The 13,964-nt window shown below is 37.7% G+C and overlaps 1 pseudogene; it reads right to left on the reverse strand.

The window, feature by feature from the left end:
• Positions 1 to 3,609: 3,609 nt before the first annotated feature.
• LOC148727179 (uncharacterized) lies at positions 3,610 to 5,167 on the reverse strand (annotated as a pseudogene).
• Positions 5,168 to 13,964: the final 8,797 nt, after the last annotated feature.

Below are 13,964 nucleotides of genomic sequence, written 5' to 3' on the forward strand. Positions count from 1 at the left end.
TTTTTCCCTCCAATTTTTTTTTCGCGCGTAGCCGCGTAGCTCCAAATAACGGGTTTGACTGGTTCAATCTAAGCTTAATCGTGGGATAGTTAATCGAGGGATAAATCTGCTTTCAGGAAAGTTATTTTAAACCTAGATTGGCTATCCTTGGGATAAGAAATTTAATCGTCGATTAACCTCTAATCGAGGGATAATTTAATCGGCTTTCGAACAACCAGGGCCTGAAGGTTAACGCCAACATCGGGTTAAGCGATGGGTTAAATTTAACCCATCGAGCGAGCAGGGTTAAATCGTTAACCTCCGGTTAAGTCAGGAATAAAAATTAAAATGGCAGACTTGTTGCTTTTCCATTTACGCAGAAGGCGACGACGAGAAAGGAGATTTAGAGCCGGAACTCAGTGTGAAATCGACGATTTCACAGACGAGGAGCTGCGTGCTCGTTACCGCTTTCGACGAGAATCTATTTTATTTATTACCAATCTTGTTGCCGGTGATATCAATCGCAACACTCGGCGGAGTCACGCCTTACCGCCGCTCCATCAAGTTTTAATTGCTCTCAGGTTTTACGCCATTGGAAGTTTCCTGCAAGTTATTGGCGACACCCTCGGTGTAGATAAGTCCACCGTTTCCAGAGTAATTACCGATGTGTCCCGGGCTTTAATCATGAAACAGCCTCGCTTTATCAAGTGGCCTTCGACGAACGACGAACGTGCCACAACTAAAAACGAACCTTACCTTCGCGGAGGATTTCCTTGTTTAATTGGATGCGTTGACGGTACCAACGTCAAATTGCAAGCGCCCTCACAACACGAAAATAATATTGTCAACAGGAAAGGTTTTCATTCCATCAATGTGCAAGGTGTCTGCAACCATGAAGGTGAGTAGACTTCCTGCTTACGCAAAACGCGCAACAGTTTTACGAGAAAATTCGAACACAAACTAAAAATATATAGATGTATATGTTGGTATCTCTGACCTCAACAAAAAAATTTTAATTTGAGGGAATTTTCACCAATGTCGTTGCCCGCTGACCGGGAAGTACTAACGATAGTCACGTGTTCCGCACAAGTAACATTTGCACTTATTTGCAAAACAACCATCGTTCCCTCGACGATGGTGTCCTTCTTGGGGACAGTGGGTACGCTTGCAGCCCATTCTTGATGACGCCATACATAACAGCACGAAGTGCAATGCAAGAAGCCTACAATGACGCTGACGTCAAAACAAGAGTAGTGATCGAGCAAACGTTTGGCCGATGGAAAAGGCGTTTTCATGTGTTGCATTCGGAAATAAGAATGGCACCCGAAAAAGTTTGCATGATTGTAGGCGCTTGTGCAGTGTTGCACAACATTGCTTTACAGCTAAACGAGCCGATAGAGGATGAGGAGGTAGATGAGCTGGCAGATGTGGATCCCTACCATGGACCTCAACAAGGTCTGTCGATTAGGGACCACATCTGCCAAACATTTTTTGGTTGAGATTTTCATATGCACATGCAAGATTGTGCTTGTGAGTCTTTGACGCCACTGTCAACTCGAAAGCTGAAGCTCCTTTTGTCACTGCAAATTTCACTTCTGATTTTTTATGTAATGTGTTGTTTCTCGTTTACTCTTACTTTTAAAATTTATGGAAGTCTTTGCTGTAACCTCTTGAAATAGTGCGAAATAAAATCTCTTCTAAAATTCTGTTCTGTCACTCGATCTGGCCCTCTCCATGCACTTCAGCTGGAACATAATATGGTAATGTAGGCAGTTCAAACAAGAAGTTGTTGTTTAAAAAAATCATACAAGTTTTAGTTTTAAACTGAGGCCCGATGAATTGGCAAATGGAACATATATTTGAAATCAAGATAAAACAAGAACAACATTTTTTCATCACTGACTGTCAGGGTCAAAATGCCACAAGCATTTTTATTCTATTTTGACTTGTGGAATTTGTGAACTCTACCAATCAGATGCAGAGAGAAACCATAAGAATTCCAAGAGGTTGCAAAATAGTCTGTCTCGATCACTCATTAAGAAGTATTTAAGATGCTCAGCTATTTCAACTTTTAAATAAAGGCTCCTGTGTATCTATCTTTCTTGCTAATGTAAAACAAAGTAAATTTGTAGTGCAGCCTGTTATGATGAATACAATTCAAAGTAAACTATCTTGTCTGCTACAATGTAAACAAAAATAGTCTGTCTTGATTCAGTCATAGAAATACATGTATGCTCCAACTCCTTGCTTTGCAATTCCTGAGAGGCAGTGAAAGCTAATAAAAATTGAAAAGAGCTTTTAATTTGAAAGGAAAGGAAATAATCACACCATTTCATGACTGATCGAAGGAAACAGTTTGTTTACTTTCCTTGGAATTCTTACTTAGGGTAAGTTTAGACACTTCTAAAAACAAGCAATCATTTCATATTGCTCAACTTATTTGCTACTTTTGATGTTTATTTGGATATATTTTTGCCCTTGCCTAGTGAAAGACTCTGAGTAGTGGCCATTAGGCTTGGAACTCCTCTGTTGTTTTGGTTTTCACAGGTGTGAGGAGTCTATTGTTTTCAAGTTCTATTCAGGCGGCAAACAAAAGAGCCCTCAGAATTTTCAACATCACAAAAATGTCGTAAGAAATAAACAACTTTTTTGAGAGACATGTTTCGGCATGCTTATCCCATCTTCAATCAATGAGTAACTGAACGTGAGTAATTATGTAACAGACAAAAATGGTCGCCAAGGGATTGCAGCATGTAGTGTTTAATGGGCAATATTGGGTCTTTAGATATTGCACTTATTCTCCTTATGGAACAGTTCCTGCAAAGGCTGCTTTAAATAGCAAACAAAAGAATATCTAGGCAAAGATATCGATACCAAAAAATACTACCATTGGCAGCTACCTAAACAATTATTGACTGTGATTATGCTAGGGACTGATTTAAATGGTAACTTTTTTGTTACCCTACAAATTATTGTGAAGTCTTTATCATAGCTACACAGCCTTGTCACAAAATTAATATGTGCAACATAAAATATGCCATAGCATTTTGGAACATGTTGTAAAATGCTGCAACATGTTGTGGCTTAAGTTGATAGTTAATGCTGAAAAATGTTTTTAGACTTTTCTTGATGCAAGTGACAAAATAATGTTGTATAGTGTAAATTGGTGTTTAGGAGGATAGAATTCCTTTTCTTATAGTTTAAAAACTGTTTGCTGATATTTGCCTAAAAATCCATGCAGTCATTAAAACAAAATTTATTGGGACATCAAAGTTAATTAAATAAAGAAAACTTTACACTTTTGTTTGTCTTTCCCACAATCTTATTTCCAGAGCTAAGATGGGGGTAAATTGATTGGTTGGAAAGAAATGTTGCACCAGGCAAGCAACAGCTTCCCTCTGAAGAACAACTGCAGGAAGGCTTTCAAACACTTCTTCAGGGTTTAATTGGATTTTCAGTGTGCTTGGTGTTTTCTTTTATGTCAGATAAATTACAGATTTTTTCTTTATATGACATGTTTATTTTTTCAGTATTTACATATATTTTGTTGATTATTTCAATAGCTCAGTCATGTGACAGATGATGGCTGCATTTCAAAAATTTTTCAGCCTATAAAAAGTCAAGATATGGTTAAGAAAGGCACAAGAAGGGGCAATGTGTTTTGAACAAGTGCAAAGAGTTGTTTTGTGATAAAGATGCTTTGGGGATAGGTACACTTCTAAGGGCTTTCGGACTTAAGTTTATGGAAACTTGGTAACCAGGGACTGAAGATACTTTTTGTTCCAAAAGGGAGACTTGTAATTCAAGTTTCCTTTTTTTTTAACTTTAAATTTTCTTGCTTGGCAATTAGAGCTTTGTACTGCTCCTCAAGAATGTCTTCTTGGGTAATCTTTCTCTTATTTTTTTTTACTTTGATTTTCTGCTTTTTGAACATTAACCACTTTGACTTCTTGAGGTTCCGGTCCATCCTGTACAGCTTCCTGCAGATGTTCAAGCAAACTGTTGTTAACCTCCACTTTGGTTGCTACTTGTTCAGCTGCCTCAGTGGGTAGGTTTGCTTCAAGGCCTACAAAATAAAAATTCCATTCCCAAATAGAAGTGATAAAAAGTAACCTTTTGTTTCAAGTAATTAATTTTATATCATTACTAGATTCAAAAGGCAGCAAGTGTTTACCTAACATTAAAAGGCTGAAAAGGTTTTAAAACAAAGTAAAAAACCAAACGTTTTCAGCACTAAGCCAACTTCAGATGACCGTGAAGATGGCTTAGGTTTACTTTTTTAAATCTTTATAGCCTTGTAAATATTAGTCATTTTAAAATTCTAGAGAGTATTATGAAAATTTACCATTGAGACAGTCGTTAAAGCAATTTGTTCTTGCCCTTAGCATGTTTAAAAAAATAAATTCTGTTAGAGAAATTGCTGCTCTGTTTCAAGAGCGTTATTTTTCTGGGAAGCTTTGGGAGACATGAAAAATAGCAAGCTCAACAACAAATGAAAATGCCTTGGTACAAAGCTTCGGCAGGTTTCGGAATATTATGCGCGTCGTCCGTTGCGTAACATTGTGTATACACAATCAGTTATTATATAAAAACAATACCAGCCGCTGCTGTAGCTGTTGTTCATGTAGCGTAAATTATGTTTTTTTTTTTAACATTCAAAACAGAACATGTCGAAAATTTATCTTGGTATTTGTAAAAAATACTTAAACTGATTCATTCTTAAAGAAACAGGTACTTACTCTCAAGTTTAAAGTGATAAAAAGATATTTTAAAATCCTTACCTATGGACTCAAAACCCTCGAGGTCGGTGAAAGAGGGTGTTTCCTCATAAAATGTCAATAACTTTGGCTGTTAATACTGATCGCATCTTCGGAGCTTGCCCTCCACCAGTTTTCTTCTGCTCCTTTGCAATTTCACTAAATTCTTTCTTTGCCTGTGACTGCAAGTCCCGCCACTTCTCGCGAACTTCGGCTGTTGTCCGCATTGCCACACCAACAGCGTTTACAACATCGGCGATTTTCTTCCACACTTCATTTTTTTTCTGATTGGTGACGCTGTTTGTAAACTTGCTTTTTCTTCCACTTTTTCCGTCAAAACGGCAATTTGTGAAGCGCAAAAATTTTGTTTTCGAGCTTTGCGTGAGATAGCTGAGAAGGCCATTTTGCAGAGCTCGCAACTTGCTCACCATGGCAACATTGTACGAATACTTTATTATGGGATGCTAACCGCAGGTTAAACGCGCTTAACCAGAGGTTAGCTAACCTGTCCTCTAACCGCGCTTCGAACAACGCAATTTTAACAGCGAGTTAACAAACTCACGGTTAGGAAATTAACCTCCGGTTAGGCCTAACCAGAGGTTAGTTTAACCTGTCTTTTGAACAACTGAGCCTAGAAGTGTTTCATTCTCAGCTGTGTGACAGCAAAGCAGATACATACAGTCTAGGGATAATTTTGTGGGAGGTGTGGTACGGACAGCTGGGCTTCAGCGACATAGCAAATCTTGTAGCTCTATTTGCCATGGTAGATGAAGGCCCGCGCCCAAAACATGTGGAAGGCGGTAATCAGCCCCCTCGTCGGTTCATAGAGTTGATAGAGGGTTCCTGGAGCGAAAAAACCAGTGGAACGTCCATCAGCTTCACATTGTCTTAAGGAGGCTATTGAATTTCACAGAGAAGCAGTGGAAGGCACTAGCGACTAGGACGTGTAAGGACAACTTAATATTGCGAGAAAACTATACATTGCTCTTGGTAAACTTTCTCCGGGTTTAAGGTTGAGGACGAACGGATCAGTGTGCTTGTAACCTAGCCTATTCTAATTCTGGTAACCGGCCGTATCGCCAAAGTGTCAGTTCACTAACGTACGAGGTCGATTCACCAACGTCTAATGTCAGCTTGCCAATGCTTACATGTCAGTTCACCACCGTATTCACGGGTGTTTGGCATGTATTATCGTTTGAAATTGCTCGTTTCACTCTCCCCAATCTCTCATTTCCTCGACGGCTGATAGTATTTGAAAAAAAACTTTGAAAACCATCCAAGGCCTTTACCCAGTAGAGTATAAACCTACTGTAAAACATTTTTATTTGCGTCATTGAGTAGCTTTTGCCACACAAAATACTTGTTCAATTACGCGTGAAGAAGCATTATCTATTATCCTCTTGTTGCACTCGCATAGCAAAACAGTCAAACAAAGTCCGTTGATCGATCGAGGGCCGATCGTGAATATTTAATCCGCCACATTCCCCCCTCTAATTATTAAGGTTGTTTTTTTTATAATAAAACATGAATTTGGCGTTTGTAGAAGCATTTGCTTGGAAAATATCGAGGATTCCTAGTTTGGAGAATAAAGCAATGGAACAGGCTCGATAGCCTGAGTTTGTCGGATAGCCCGCACAGCTTGCTTTTGTGAATGATGGATTCCATTTAAGTTACATACGTCCAGTGGCCGACCAGGGGGAGTTATAATAGCCGATATAAGGATAAATTAAAGTGTAGTGCAAAGTGAGTTTGGTTGTAGACGACAGGAAATAGTGAAACCCGAATATGACACCTATTGATTTAGTGATTTGCTTGCCTACATAGCTGATAACGGGTTTCCTATCGAGATGATCGTCGACGTAGACCGCAAAAAATTTAGCTGTATTGGACTGTTTGTACGGTTTTACCTTCACAGGGGAGAGAATTCTGGTATTAAGTTCCTTCTGTATGAGTTTAAAATTTGACGGTCACTTTTCTTTAAACTAACTGAGAGCTTATTACATTTTAGCCAAGCATCAATGGTACCTTGAGGGACACCACAGTTGATACTTTGTATTGGATAACAAGCTTGACTAAATTGGACAAATTTCTGACGGCGAGAAAAGTAGCTTTTAAACCACCGCAGAACCAAATTATGGAAACCATAGTGCTCCAATTTGGAAAACAAGATTTGATGGGAAGAGTGTCTAATGCTTTGGAAAGATCTGGAAAAAAAACAACTGTTGTTTCGTGTTGATCAATTGCAGTGGCGGATTTGAGGCTCTCATCTCTTTCTTGAACAAATTAACAGTGAGAAGGATTAGGCATATGTAAGACGGCCAAGACGGTCGACGTAAGAACAAAAGATCCGAGGGGAGATTTACAAGTTTATTACACAGCAAATAAATGCAATGTTACAAAAAAGAAAAGGGAACGAGTGACACAAAAGCTAGTAGAGCACGGAATCCGCTTTAAGGGCACTCTCAGGAAGGCAAAAAATCAATTGAACTTACCGAGCAAACGGTTGTAATTTTTGGTAAAAAACAGGAAAAGGTAAAAATAACTTAAAACCAAATATGGGCTAGGAGCGGTCAATTAAACAGGAATTACATAAGGGAAATCGGTGTTTACTCTTACACAACAGGACAAGGGCAGGTAAAGGAATAATACAATTAACACATTACTAACACAATTAACACATTACTAAAATTACTGACAAATCACTGAGGTTCCAAAAAATAAAATAAACAGAACAAACATGTTTTAAGTAGAAAATAAGCCTAAGTGACTCTGTCACACATAGTTAAAGAGAAAAATTTGCATAAACGCAAAGCGAGCGAGCAAACACCTCACTTGCTCCATAAAGCTTTGAAGAAATAATCATTTTCATCTTTCTATCAACCGTGAATCTTAAAACCAAATTATCTATCGAACGGAAATACTTTCAGAGAGTTAAAAATATTAGACTGAGTGTCAAAAAAATACTCCTATACTGTACAGTTGTAAACTCTTTCGTATTTTTGACTTGTCTTAAAAAATCCATACAGGCTTGCTCTCTCCGACAGGGGCGCTTGAAGCAAAGAGCTCTGAAAAAGAATAGGAATTTTACATATCAAACCGTAGAAAAGGAATGGGAAAAGTTCCGTTAATGTATTCCTTTATGCCTCTTTAATTTTGAAATGTCTTAAAAGATCCAGTAAACAGCTTATTGATCTCATTATTAACTTAACAGTCAATAACGTAAACTGACTAACGCAAATAATTATTAAAGCCGACGTTCGAGCATTAGCACTTCGTAATAACAAATGAACGAGGTGCTAACGCTCGAAAGGGTAGCGGTGGTCAATTTATATTATTAACTCACGTGATGAAATCAAACTATCATTCATCTTAGGGCTTTAAGCAGAACTCAAGAGAAATGGTTATCCCTATTAACGTATATCTACTGAAATTTTATGAGGGCATTGCCACTTTCTCTAAAGATATGAGAAACACCTCAGTAGCTCGTCGCGATCACTGCTGGGTCCTTTAGAATCCACTATGGTTACAATTTCCTTCTCCCGGCTGAGCCCATTTCCTCCAAGTGAACCAGGTGTATAAATATATGGAGTCTATAAAAGCATTTTAACCAACGCAAGTCTTACCTTTACAGTTTCCTTAGCCACTTTAGCTTCTGCACTGGCCCGCTCAATGAGATCGTTGTGGGCTTGACCCTTTCCAGTCATGCCTTGGCCAAAATACCGAGACAAAAATGAATCTTTGCACATCAGTTAACAGATTATTATTCCTTAATGAAGCCATGATGAAACGATTGGCATAATACTTAAGTCACGATTGACTATGGTCACCATTAACTATGATCTAGATTAACTGTGCTCACGATCAAACGCTGGATAAAAGATATGCGATCTCCTGAGGACGATCAGTTCTTGTTGACATGGTAACAGAACGACCGAGATGAAATCTGGGAATGTTTCACAACGAGAATGCTAAGAATGTATTTTAAAGTGGGCTGAGCCCAGCAAGGACAATTTCTTTCTCCCGGCTGAGCCCATTTCCCCCGAGTGAACCGAGTGACTTATATTAGATAGTAGCGTAAATATGAAATGTTGCTCGGATCCTTTACTGTGATCTCGCTGGTAAGGCATGTTTTTCGGACCCTTTTACTGATGGTTGCCGCGAATGTCACGCACCGTAGTGAAATTCTCCAAGCGCTTTTACTATTAAATAAATTAGTTATAAACTTTTAAATTCAATAAAAAGCGATTCGATTTATTATTAGTTCTTTATTTTTTATTGAATATTTAGAATTGGATTGGAAGCGAATGAAAGAAGAGAAAAGCAGCGGCAAGTTCGACTTCAAAATGCAAGTGATCAAGATACGGCACCGCCAGCAAAAAGCGTAAAAAGCATCCCCTACATACGAGCTCCCTACGTCATACAATCACTTTTGTAAGGAGCTGTTCAACAAAGATAAAGGTTTATGAAATATTCTTCTACACCACATAAAATATTACGGACGAATAACGCAGAAGTTAAACACCCGTTTTGAACTTGGTGTTTCTTTTCAAAGTGAAATTAATCCAAGCTATTGACCGCTCACATAAATAGCTGCCGAATCAATATTCTTTTGTTTAAATTTAAATTAGCCTTTCTGGTATCGCTTGAGATAATGTATTCTCTTGAATTTTGTACTGGAGAACGAGGCCAGGAAGGCTAATTTTAATTTAAACAAAAGAATATTAATCTGGCAGCCATTTATGAAAGTGGTCTATGCTTGATTGAGTAGGGTTTTTGTCGTTCTTTAGTGATTGGATAATTGTTTAGAGCTAAACAAAAGAGTAATTAAACTAAACGCTCATGCACACTTTGTATTTAAACTCTAGATCAGTGTTGAAACCTTTCTATGGTAGAAAGAAATTCGTTTGCTGCCAAAGAGTGAGCAAAACTCACTGATAAAGAAAAAAGTTTATGTAAGAGTTCGCAGAATAGAGCGGGCGAGTTGAATCCCGAAGATATTGAAAGGACCGTCAAAAAGATATGAGATCAAATAATTAAGCTGGTGAGTCATATTTTATGGATTTTCAATTCCTCGATGTTTGACGAGAATAATATTATACTTCACATTGATTCCGTTGATTTATTTCAATCAGTTCTCAAAATACTTCAACAACACGGGTTGGGGCAAATGTGAAAAGTTAAACCTTCAAATCCCCACATCAATAGATCCTGTAAGCAATTGAGCGTATAAATTGTGCATAAAAAACGAACAAAGAGAAAAAAAATCCATATGAATATGGTAAATAACAAAGATTCAAGGATAGAAAGTTGGAGAAGAGGAAGAAAGAAGGAAAAAAGAGTAAAAATAGTCGCAGAATTAAATCCTTATAATCGTTGAGTTGTTAAATTCTTTCCTGTCAGCTTAAATAAGCTTCGTATGATACACGATCCTCGCAGTAGAGAGCGCTATTTATGCAATAGCGAAAATCAGACCTGAAAAAATCAGATATTGTTAGCTCAATTGGTAGAGCGCTGCACTAGTAGGGCAGAGGTCAGTGGTTCGAATCCGTACAGGCCTGATTTTTTTCAGGTCTGATTTTTGCTATTGAATAAATAGCGCTCTTTACCGCGAGGATCGTGCATCATACGTATCTATAGCCGCAGTTCAAAATATATGAACTTCATATATTTCATCGTATCTGATTTATCATCACGGGTTTATTACGAATCAACTTAACTGCCTGCTCCCAGTTGGCTTATTAGCTCAATTGGTCGAGCGCTGCACTAGTATCGCAGAGGTCAGTGGTTCGAATCCCATACAGGCCTGATTTTTTTCAGATCTGATTTTCGCTATTGCATAAATAGCGCTCTCTACTGCGAGGATCGTACGTCATACGCATCTATAACCGCAATTCAAAATATATGAACTTCATATATTTCATCGTATCTTAAATAGGCTTGCAATGAATATATGAAGTTCATATATTTGGAACTGCGGTATTAAATACGTATGATGCACGATCCTTCGCAGTAGATAGCGCTATTTATGCAATAGCGAAAATCAGACCTGAAAAAAATTCAGGCCTGTGAAAAATCGTGAAGATGGTGAACTGCGAAGGATCGTGCATCATACTTAAATAAGCTTGTTAGCTCCATCATTATTTCATAATTCTGAAAATACATTGGCCTGTTCATTTGAAACTGTTGAACTGTCTCTTATAGGTAAACATTCTTGATGGATATGGCTATTGCACTGCGGTACTACAAAAAGATCCTAATGGGCAGTTGTTTGGTTTTGGATCCGCTTCAGGTCAAGACTTTTTGTCAAGGAATTCCGAGTTGATGTTTAAATTCAAAAGCCATTTTGGTGGTTAGCTTTTCACTAATTTTTCCCAGTGTATTTCTGCACTATTGTTTGAGTTATGCCAAATTTAACGCCTCCATGTAGGTGACATGTAATAAAGTTCCACGAGTAAAGTGTAAGATGCCGGGGGTTGTCCATAAACTGACTTCCGGAATATGGGAATGATCTGCTGAACAGGGTATTGTTTTTCAAACTTAAGCTTAGTGTCATAAATAGGATATCCTTTTGAACTACATTTCCAACTTTGTCTTCAGTTCCTGTCAAGTAATTCAGGTTATACATATACCATTAAAATGCTAAATAACCAACTATCCTCAGTGGTAGTGACCCCCTCCCAAGAATTAAACTCTTTCTTATCTGATAGGTTTTTATCAAAAATCTTTCTATTTGTCACAAGGGTAATGGTATCGGGATCCTGTGGAACACCCATATTCCCTAAAACAGTTGGAATACCCCCTTGGAGTAGTCAGTAACATCTAAAATATGTTCATTTACAGGTGCAGACAACAAAGATGTTACATATAAAGACATAACAGCATTATTTAACGCCCTTAGATTATTGTTATCAGGGTTATCTATGGGGCTATGCTAAATAAATTCCAAAAATTTGTAAAATTAATAGCATTATTCACAAAAAGGGCAACTAATACATCTCTTAATAGTAGGCATTTTACTTTACCTATGTATACCACAATTCATTATTTTGAAACAGGAGAAAGCACAATTATGGTAAATTTATACTCATTTTTGTGCTCTATAAGAAGTCACATCTTTTACTGGAGTTGTAGCATATTCTGAGTTTGGGAAGTCTCAACAGCCCTAGAAAACTATTAAATTCTCTGAAATCTTAGTGATAAAATCGCAAAAAAGAACAGGTTCACAAATACTGGTAGTAATCAACTAGTTTTTCAACTTCAACTTTTCATTTACTTACCCGTCTGTTTTCTTTGATAGACTATTCACAACAGAAACAGAATTATTATATACAGAAGCTAGTTTTTAGGTTAAAATTATCTTGAGAGTTTGTAAGTGTATAAAACAGGAATATTATGTATGTTAGCTGCCATTAAAAGATCATGAAGAATGTATTCTAATCATCAAAAATAACACTTTTATGATGAAATTCACATGCACACATAATTAATTATATATGCTGACTTTGTTTTCTCATTACCTTTAGGTCAAATGGTTGGAAAACCTTCAAGAGTGCCATACCTCAAGGATTGTTTCGAGGTTGAGGGACTTCCCTTAGATTTGCCTTTTCGGAAGCCTTTCATGCATGGCGAGAAGCAAATTAGGAGAATTCTTGAGGCTAAAAAAAAGCATCATCTTTAAACCAGCCCCATTGCAAGGAAATGGTAATGATGCTGTTGAGACTCCAATTGATCAAGAGCCCATCCCAACAGAAGCAACTCAGCAAATACTGGCATCCCTGTTAGCCCATATTGCTGGAGACAGCGTGCACTTAGTGGTGGTGGTGTCATAAAAGAAGAAGAAACCGAGGTTGTAGATCTCACATTCAGCAATCGTGAAACGTGGATCCTAAAGTCATACAGCATCACATATTTTGATAGAGATGCATGGAAGGGGCTTTGGCACAATGTTAAACATGACACAGAGCATGATGGTGGTGTCATTCTTCCTGTGCTAAGTGGAGGATAGATATAAAATAGCTGGTGTCAGGGTAGTTTTAACTTAGTCAGCTAGAAACACAGGAGTAATGTTTAACGATGTTATGAATCACGAGCATTAAGTTCAAAATATCTGTAAAGTAGCTCTCTTCCTCATACGCAAATTTATCTAAGATCAAGAAATGTCGTACTCAGAAAGATACTGAAACGTTAGCCATGTTTTTATAACATTTAAGCTGGACAATCGCAATTCTTTGTTGGGTGAATTGCCACAATACTTATTAGATAAGGTTCAGCGGGTGCAAAATGCTGCGTTACGTCTCGTCTCCTGCACTCGAAAATATGACCGAATTACGCCAGTCCTTAAAGAGCTTCACTGGCTACCTGTAAAGCACCGTATAATCTTTAAAATATAACATTTTACCTATAGGGCCCTGAAAGCTTTAGCACCTCAATACATATCTGATTTTTCAGTACAGTATAAACCACCTAGAGCTTTGCGTTCGTCCGATAAAAAACTGTTACAAGTTCCCTGTTTCAAGCTTATTTAGGACTTATGGAGGCAGATCCTTCAGTTATATAGCTCCATATCTGTGGAATCAGTTTCCGGACGCCATACGGCAAGCACCATCGCTTGTGACATTTAAATCAAACCTGAAGACTCATTGAGTTGATCAAGTCTTTGATTAGTCATTAGGTTTTTGCTTAATACTTTTACTAAGTTGTTTTACTGAGTCACCTTTATCTTATTTTTTATCCATATAGCTGTACAGCGCTCTGAACTCTAGCATAGGCGCTATAGAAGTCTTGTCTTATTATTATTATTATTAATATTATTATTATTATTATTATTATTATTATTTCTTTCACAAATCATGACACATCTAAAGTGCGTGTGCAATTTTCATTCGCATTCTACAGCTCTAAATGTACGTAATAGATATCATGGGTCCCGTGCATGATACCAGCGCCCGGACAAGATATTACGCGACAGATTGCACGCTAGATGCAGGCTGATTTCAAACATTTATAACCTTTCGGCTTTCGACATTAAAAAGTACAATATCGCATAACGTATATTATCAATTTAGTATGTCTTGATTAATGTGAAGGTGTAGTCTGATCGTCCGGGTGAGTGTAGTCCTGAGAAGGACTGTTGTCGGTGGTTGTGAGTGATGTTTCGACAACCTGTGCGGAAGTCATCATCAGAGTCAAGTAAATGATTGTTGTCAGTAGAATGTTCTTATTCCAGTT

The sequence above is a fragment of the Stylophora pistillata genome, chromosome 7 (assembly GCF_964205215.1).
Source record: "Stylophora pistillata chromosome 7, jaStyPist1.2, whole genome shotgun sequence".
In the NCBI taxonomy this organism is placed as follows: domain Eukaryota; kingdom Metazoa; phylum Cnidaria; class Anthozoa; order Scleractinia; family Pocilloporidae; genus Stylophora; species Stylophora pistillata.